We start from the raw sequence: 9333 nt of genomic DNA, 5'->3' as shown, positions 1-9333 counted from the left end.
TTGGTTTATTTTGTGAGTCCACGTAAAATAGAAACAGACGTAACTTTGCAGTGATTTCCTTGCTCATTGAACGAATTTAATTGCGTTCAGTATCAGAAAATTCACACCTGTTTCACATTTCAATGTCTCCAAGATTCGTGCTGCACATTTCCACTTTCCAAATTTGGTCAATGTGCTTCCTGACTTTGCTCGTGATTGTTTGTTTTTTTTCCGCATTTTTAGGCCGGTGGAAATGCTGCCCTACGTAAATATTTTGACAGGACATACACCGAGACCAGTCGCCCCTTCAATACAGTGTTCTCAAAAGAATAAAAGCCACGGGTATGCAAATTGCACTCCTATTTAGCTCATTAAAACGCACGAAATCCTGCCGATGAATCTGCACTGCTAACATCCCGAGGTCAATATAATGCTGCTTGTTGTTGTGAATAGTGTCTGTAAGAATTAAAAAAAATAGCAGCAGGGCCAGAATATACCGGGCTTCAGGATCCTGTGAAACTCAATATGTGCAAGGCTCAATTTCGATCTCAATTTCAACTTCCAGAAATGTCCTTATACCCATTCTTTCTCAGAACACCGAGATATATCGACGTCTGCCTTGTATATAATCAGCGAATATCGACAGTTCTCCGTGTCCAGAATTCAAAGCGTTCACAAGCCTTTGAGTGAAAACGTTTTCCTCATCCCAGTCTTAAGTACTGACACCTGCCTCTGAGTCTCTGCGAGATCTCGAGACAGCAAAAATTCTTGGATATCTACATCATCTCTTCACTTTCTTTATAAATGTGGTTAAAGAGGGCTGTGTAATGCACCGTAATCGAGGCTCGTGTTATTATGTCGTTAGAACATCGGACATTAAATCTGTAGCTCCAGAATTCAAGTTCCTGTTCGAGGGATGATTTATTACGTCACTCCGTGTGAAACGGAGAAACAGGCATCATTTTGCAACGATTTTGTTGCTCCCTGAACGATTTTAATTGCATTCAGCAGCAGAAAATTCACACCGGCTCCAAATTTCAATGGCTTCAACTCACAATTGCGCTTCGGCCAATCAGGCCTGCACCTACAAGTGAGAAACACCTGACCTATGTCCCTAATCCCATTTATCAGCAGTTGGCCCATAAGCATTGAATATTATGACGTGTCAAGTGCTCATCCAGGTACTTTGCAAAGAATGTGATGCAACCCGAATCCACCAGCCTTCCAGGCAGCACATTTCAAACAATCACCACCGTCTGATTAAAAAGTTTTTCCTCTCAACCCCCTAAATCTACTTTCCCTCACTTTGAACCTACTCTACACTCTCTCCAGTGCACACACATCCTTCCTGTTATCTGGCAACTAGAATTGGACACAGATCTCCAGCTATGGCCTCACCTAGGTTCTACATAACCCCACCATGACCTGCCTACTTTTGTAATCTGTGCCTCGACTGGTAAAGGCGAACGTCAGAAAATCCTTTTTCACCACCCCACTAATAGGCACCTCCGCCTTGAGAGATCTATGGACACACACGCCAACGTCGCTTTGCTCTTCAGAACTTCCTAGTGCCATGCTGTTCATTTAATGCTCCCTTGTCAAATTACTCCTTCCAAAGTTTATCGCCCCACACTTTTCAGTGTTAGATTCACCTGCCACTTATCTGCCCATTTGTCCAACCCGTCTGTATCTTCCTGTAGCCTAAGACACTCAACCTCACTGTTTACCGCCCAATCTTTGTATCATCCGCAAACTTACTAATCCTATCCCCACATGGTCATCTCTGTCATTTAAATAAATGCCAAATAATAGGGGACCATCAGAGATCCCTGTGTTACGCCACTGGACACTGGCTTCCAGTCACCTATGCATCCTTTAGTCATCAAACTCTGTCCCTGACAACTAAAGCAATGTTGAATCCACCTTATTGCATTACCCCATGTGCAATTGCCTTCTTTATACGTCTCCTATGTGGGAATTTGTCTATGGCTATGCTGAAATCCATATAAACTACATCATCTGCAATACCCTCATCTACACACCTGGTCACTCCTTAAAAAATTCAATCAAATTTGTTAGGCATGAGCCCCCTCTGGCCAAGCCAAGCTGACTATCCCTGATCAAACCTTCCCTTTCCAAGTGGATAGAGGTTCTCTCCTTCAGAATTTTCTCCAATACTTTTCCCACCAATGACGTAAGGCTCACTGGTCTGTAGTACCCTTGCTTTTCTCTACAATCCTCCTTATATCACAGATTCACATTAGTTCTCCAGTCCTCTAGTATCTCCGCCATGGCCAGAGAGTAACTTAAAATTGGAGTCAGAGCCCAAGCAACCTCCTCTCTTGCCTCCCTCAACAGGCTGGGACATGAATCATCCGGACCTGGAGGATTGTCCACTTTTCTGCCGGCCAAAACCGGCCAAAACAATTTGTTCAAGAATCTCGCAGTCATTTCCCCCGAGTTCTCTGAGTTCATCCTCATTACTTTGAGTGAAGACAGATGGCAAATATTTTTGTTGTATATTTCCAGCTTCCCAACGTGGTCAAACTGCTTCCTGACTTGACTCATGATTTATTGGTTCCTCCGATTCTTTAGGCTGTTCGAAATGCTGTCCAACATAAATATTTTGATACTACATGAACCAGAACCAGTATACACTTCAGTCCCGTGTTCTCAAGGGAATAAAATCCACGTGTATGCACATTGGACTGCAATTTCCCTCATTAAAATAGGAAATCATCCTGCTGATGAAGCAGCACAGCTAAGAACCCGAGATGAAAAACATACTGCTTGTGTTGCGCCTGTAACAATCTAAGAAATAGCAGCAGGGCCAGAATATTCTGGCCTTGAGCATTCCCCCAATATTCAAAATGTGCATGGCTCAATTTCGATCTCAACTGCAACATCCAGAGCAGTCCATCCACCCCTTTGTTCTTACAGTACACCGAGATATGTCGATGCCTGTCTTGAAAACAACCAGCAAGAATCGTCAGTTCTCTGTGTCCAGAAGTGAAAACCTTACAAGCCTTTGAATTAAAACGTTTTCCTCATCCCAGTCTTAATGGCTGACACCTGACTCTGAGACATTGACTGCGGGATCCACTGACTCGAGCCACAGCAAACTTTCGTGGATATCTAAATCATCTCTTCACATTCTTCAGAAATGTAGAGGTTGTATAATTACACACAAAAAATACAGGAAACACAACGAACCCAGGCATTATTTCAAGCATCAGCCCCAAGGCCTTGTGTTCAGAGGCTTAAATTGCCATAATTGAATTCGCAAATGTTAATATTGGCTACAAAGAAACCAGGAAGGGAGAATAATTTTCTGGTCCACACAGTATCATTCTAGATCAGAGCCAACAGTATGTTCAGGAGAATGGGAAATACAATTGATACTGGCAGCCGGAAAAATCGCACAAAAACATATTTGCGAATATTCAAGAAGCCCTCAGTCCAAGAGTTGAAGATGGTGGCATTGAACATTGTCTCTGCTAAACTTGGTAACTCAGCATAGGAAACACATTTTCAGTTCGTCAATAATCTCACCTCTAATTCTCTTCAGCTTAAAATTATATTTGAATACGGATTAGAAATTCTTCCTAATCATCTGAATGGCAGACAAAGATTTCCGTATTGTCCATCTTTGGATGAATATTTTTTCTCAGAAATTAGTATTCTGAAAAAATAATAAAAGGACAAATCTAAAGGCACTGTATCTAAATACGCGGAGAGATAGAACAAATACATGAACTGGTAGCGCAAAAGGTAATAGAGAAGTACCATCTGATAGCCATTAAAGAGTCATGGCTAGTGGATGATATATGTTGGGACCCGAAGAATGAAGTGTCCCTGATGCTTAGCGAGGGGAGGAAGTTAGGAAATTGCAGAGGAATGGTTCTGTTATTTAATGATGGTATTAGCCAATTAGAGAGGGATGATCTAATTTCATGAAACCTGGATATAGAAGCTGTTTTGTTGTGATGAGGAATGATGAAGGCAAGAAGTCACCTGTAGGAGTATTGTACAGGCCTCCACGTTATAACGACGCTGTTGGACAGAATAAAAAGGAATTGCTAATGAGAGATTTCCAAGAAGCTGCAACAAAATTCATGGGAATTTCAAGTGAGCAAATAAAGTCTTTTCAGGAAAGTTTCTTAGTTTAGCACCTCCGCAGTCCACAAAAGAGCACGTTATTACAGTCTGGTATTTTGCAACAAGCTGGTAGTAATTGATATCCTCATAGTGAAAGTAGCCCTAGGTAGCAGTGATCACAATATGATTGAATTTCATGTTGATTTTGAGGGGGAAACAAGAAATGTGTTTTAAACTCGATTGAGGGCAACTATGAGGGCATGAAATTGGAGCCAGTAAATTGAACTGGCAAATTAGGTTAAGGGGTCAGTCAATAGAGATTCTTTTTCAAACAAACAGAGAAACCTATCAACACAGAAAGATACAAAAATAGGAGCAGGTGTAGGTCATGAGGCCCTTCGAGGCTACTCTGCCATTCAATATTATGATGGCTGATCTGCTTTCTCAAAATGTTGACAGCGTTAGAGTCCAGAAATGTCTGTATTTCTATTTAAGTATATTCAGTGACTTAGCGTGCATAGACATCTGTGGCAGCGAACTCCGTAAGTTCACAAGCATCTTAGTCCATAGCAGCCTAAAATGTAACCTGAGAATGTGCCTCGATGTTCTTGACAGCCGAGCCACAGAACATAGCAACCCTACATCCAATCTGCCACTCCCTCAATGAGGTCACCCCTCATTCTGCTGAGCTCCAGTAAATACAGGCCTATTCGGACCAAGCTTTTATCACGCGACAATCCTGCCATCTCAGGAATCTGTCTGATGAAAATTCGCTGCGCTCACTCCATGGCAAGTATATCCTTCAGTGGTCAAAAAGATGAAAACTGCACACAATGCTCCAGGTATGGGTCTCACCAAGTCCCTGCGCAGCTGCAGTAAGACATCCTTGCACTTGTACTCAAGTCTTCCGGAAATGGCGGCCAACACACAGTTTGCCTTCTTAACTGCAAGTTCCACCTGCATGCTTGCTTTCGGTCATTTGTCTAAATGGACAACCAGGTGCCTTTGAACATCAACATCTCCCAATACACCATCATTTCAATAATGCCCTTCCATTCTGTTTTTCATACCAAAGCCGATAGATTCACACTTAACAACGTTAAACGGCATCAGCCATCCGTTTTCCGAATTACTCAAACTGACTGAATTAGCTTGAAGCCTATTAATACCTTCAGCATTATTCAAATTCCCACCAAGTTTCGTGTTTCCTGCAAATTTCGAAATATTACATTTGATTACCTCAACCAAATATTTGATATATATTGTGAACAGCTGCGCCCAAGCACTGACCCTTGCGATACCCCAGTGTTCCAGCCTGCCGCTCTGAGAAAATTAAAACTCATTTATTCCTATGTTCTGTTACTTTTCTGAAAGAAATTCTCAATCAATGCCAATAATATTACCTGCCACTCAATGTGCTTGAATTTTACACCCTAAATTCTGACTTGGGGCTGTTCAAAAAGCTTTCAGATGTTCAGAATACACCACATAGACTGGTTCTCCCTTATCGATTCATCTAGTTTCTTTCTCAAAGAGCTTCAATAGGTTTGTCAATCATGTTTTCTCTTTCAAAAATCCCTTTTCTTTTTTGCCTAATCCGGTTGGTATATTCTAAGTTTCCTGTCATCTAGAGAATTTTTGTAAAATTAAATTTAATGCCTTAATCATTTTTTCAGCCACATCTTTATGGAGCTGTTGATTTGACAGACAGCAACTGCAACAATTTGCTTAATACCATACGCCAGTGATTGTATTTTTCTCGAGTTCCTCCCTCCCTTCCCTTTCCAGATTTACAGCTTTTTGTGGCATGTTACTTGTGTACTCTATAGTAATGGCCGAAGCAAAATAGCTGATAAGGGATATTTCAGAAAAAAAATGCATTCCAATGGGAGCAAACATTTCCAAGTTCAGGGGCACGAACGCTGCTGAACTGAAAAAAAGTTAAGCACCTTAACAAACTTTAAGAATAATCATGTAATCACGCAAAGACTTGTGGTATGTATGAAGAATGGAAAATATAAAAAGAACAGCAAAAAATGACTAAAATATTAATGCAAGAAAATTAGAGTATGAGAGAAAGCTATCTAGTAATATAAAGACGGATAGTTAGATATTTAAGAAGAAAAGTGTTAACAATGTGAGGATTGGTCTATTGAAAGAGTGCCTGGGGAACGTATAATGGAAATTAATGAGGTGTCGGGTGAATTAAACAGCTATTTTGCTTTGGCCATTACTATAGAGTACACAAGTAACATGCCACAAATAGCTGTAAATCTGGAAAGGGAAGGGAGGGAGGAACTCGAGAAAAATACAATCACTAGCGTATGGTATTAAGCAAATTGTTGCAGTTGCGGTCTGTCAAATCAACAGCTCCGTAAAGATGTGGCTGAAGAAATGATTAAGGCACTAAATTTAATTTTACAAAAATTCTCTAGATTGGGTTTAGATGCCATTGAATTGGAAAATAGCAAATGTAACTCGTTTATTCAAAAAGGGAAGGAGACAGACACCAGGTAAACGCAGGACAGTTAGACGAGCATCCGTCAAGGGGAACGTATTATAAACTATTTCTAAAGATGTAATAGCAGAGAGCTTCGAAAAATTCAAGGCAATCAGGAAGATTCAACATTATTTTGTGAAGTTGACATCATGGTGAACCAATTTGTTGGAGATCTTTGCAGCAGACAGATGCGCCGTGGACAGAGGGGAACCGATGCAGGCACCGAACTTAGATTTCCATAAAGAATTTGAAAAAGTGCCACCTCAAAAGTTATTTCGGGAAATTAAAAGGTCATGGTGTAGAGTGCATGATATTGGCATGGATGGAAGATTGGACAGTTAACAGGAAACAGACAGTTTGTTTTCAATATTCATGTTAGTACTTGGACTTTATGTTTAAACCTAGAGTTCCTTTCATATTGGGATACAAAACGCTTCAGTGATGGCCAATTGAAAACGAGACAGGTGGAAAATCAATCATGATGTCATTTCAACCAATCGCACCCACAAAGTGTTTTGCCTGAGAGCCTCAATGTTGGTGGACGAAATGCCCGCTTCGTAAACAGAATGTCCCGAGTCCGAATATCGGCGGCGCTTTTGCTCTCACCTCCATTTCGAGGAGGTAGTCCTTGTCAGCAATTGTGGTGACTGGAATGTTTTTAAGTGATCATTCAGAACGATGTTCGCGAACAAAGCTAAGCACAGGGGGTCTTCGTTACATCTCACCGCTTGTGCATTAAAGCAAGTGGTTCGCTCACATTTTCTTTTACGCCTGAGTGAGAAGCCGTGGCTGCTGCATTGAATTGGCAACTGACAGCCGGAGCACATAGCGAGTTCCACAAGAAACTATTCAATGGCTGATATCTTCAGAGAAATACTGCGGAGAAATGAAACGCGGTATAAATGAAGGTCTTTTCCTGAAAAATCTATTAATTGCTCTAGAGTCTGTGAAACGCACAATTTGGAGTCAATCACGGAGTTCACTATCTTGCTGTCTGAGTGGATTTGCTCTCATTTTTCCCGAAGAGAACAACAAATGATACCGTTTTCCTGCCCCTAAACCCATGTCCGTCATTTTAAAACTTCGAGCTAATACTTCGGCAATTTAACGACCCCGATTAATTAATATTATGACCAAAACATTGAGCGCCCAAAACTTAGGACAAGGCAGCTGTCACATCACACGTCACGATGAAAGAACAATTCCTTGGTGGGAGTAATGCGATTTATTAAGAGAAGGAGAACGGCTTCACGCTGTCGGCGCGAGATGTAAATGTTCTACAGGGAGCGAATTTCCCAGGAAGAAATACAAAACGAACAGAGATTGTACTGAGTGTGAAGAGTATTTCTCGTACCCTGTGCAATCATATGAAGTCCAAGCTCGGGTAGCTCAGTCGGTAGAGCATCAGACTTTTAATCTGAGGGCCCAGGGTTCAAGTCCCTGCTCGAGCGAATCTTTATTGATTCATTTAGCGGAACACCGCGGATGAGTCTCTACAACGGTTTCCTTGCTCCGTTCGCGATTTTATTTGAGTTCAATATCAGAAAATGCACCCCGATTGCGCATTGCAATACCTTCAGTTGACCCCAAGATTAAGGTTTTACATGCCTAGCTTCCCAAGGTGTGGAAAAACTGCTTCCTGACTCTGCTCGTGATTGTTTGGGTTTTCCCATTCTTAAAGTCTTTGGAAATGCTAACCGCATTAACCATTTTGACACGTCAAAAACCGGGACCAATATGAACTCCAGTGCGTGTGATCAAGGGGATAAAAAACCAGGAGTATGCAAACTGCATTCCTACTTAACTCAATAAAACACGCAATCATGCTCATGGATCTGCATCGCTAGCATCCCGAGGTCAATATACTACTGCTTGTTGTTGTGAAGAGTGTATATAAGAATATGAGAAATAGGAGCAGGTATAGCATATTCTGGCCTGCAGGACTTTGCAACACTCAGTATGTGCATGGCTCAATTTCGATCTCAATTGCAACTTCCACAACGGTTCTTTGACCTTTTGTTCTCACCGAACACCGAGAAAGATGGATGTCCGCCGTGAGAAGAATGAGCGAGAATCGACAGTTCTCCGTGTCCAGAACTGAAAACGCTCACAAGCCTTCGAATGTAAGCGCTTTCCTCATCCCAGCCGTAATGGCTGACACCGGCCTCTGAGTTTCTGACTGCGAGGCCTAGAGACAGCAAACATTCTTGGATATCGTCACAAACTCGTCACTTTCTTCAAAAACGCGGCGCTGATGGCGGCTGTTTGAGCTCGGAGGTTTGTTTGGAGATCGGTTATCGGAGTGATGGGGTAGTCCCGTGGAGGTGCGTTGTTGTAGGAATGTCCCGAGGGCTCGGCCTGCGTTTTTCACAACAGTTCCCAAGGTGAGAAGAGGATTGAATTATTCTAACTTTTTGTGTGTAACCATACCTGTAACCTCGGCGGAACCTTCGAAGATTGCTATTTCAATCGCATTTTCGGCTGGTTCCCTGCGCATTGCAATCATCCATTGGAAGTGTGCACTTCTGAAGGAATTGCCGCGCCAACCCTTACCTGGGATCTTGCCAGGCGGATTCCCCAGCGCAACTTTGCGCGAATGTTTTAAAATGAGTTCAAATTCACCCTAATTTTCGGAATGGTGGCCGGACATATACAGCGAGTCCAGGATATGACTTCAGCTGAAATAATGTTCGCAGTATATACACATTTGCAAAAATAATAACAATATAAAATATATACCTTTTATATCTAAATGC

At 41.8% G+C, this 9333-nt stretch overlaps 1 non-coding gene across 1 annotated transcript; it reads left to right on the top strand.

Moving 5' to 3' along the window:
- The first annotated feature begins 7955 nt into the window (after nucleotides 1-7955).
- trnak-uuu lies at nucleotides 7956-8028 on the top strand. The gene has a single exon. It is a non-coding gene; the product is annotated as a tRNA-Lys (tRNA).
- The last annotated feature ends 1305 nt before the right edge of the window (nucleotides 8029-9333 follow it).

The sequence above is a fragment of the Carcharodon carcharias genome, chromosome 24 (genome assembly GCF_017639515.1).
Source record: "Carcharodon carcharias isolate sCarCar2 chromosome 24, sCarCar2.pri, whole genome shotgun sequence".
Classification (NCBI taxonomy): domain Eukaryota; kingdom Metazoa; phylum Chordata; class Chondrichthyes; order Lamniformes; family Lamnidae; genus Carcharodon; species Carcharodon carcharias.
The sequence above is the reverse complement of the archived record's forward strand: the minus strand, read 5'-3'. Positions and strand labels throughout refer to the sequence as shown.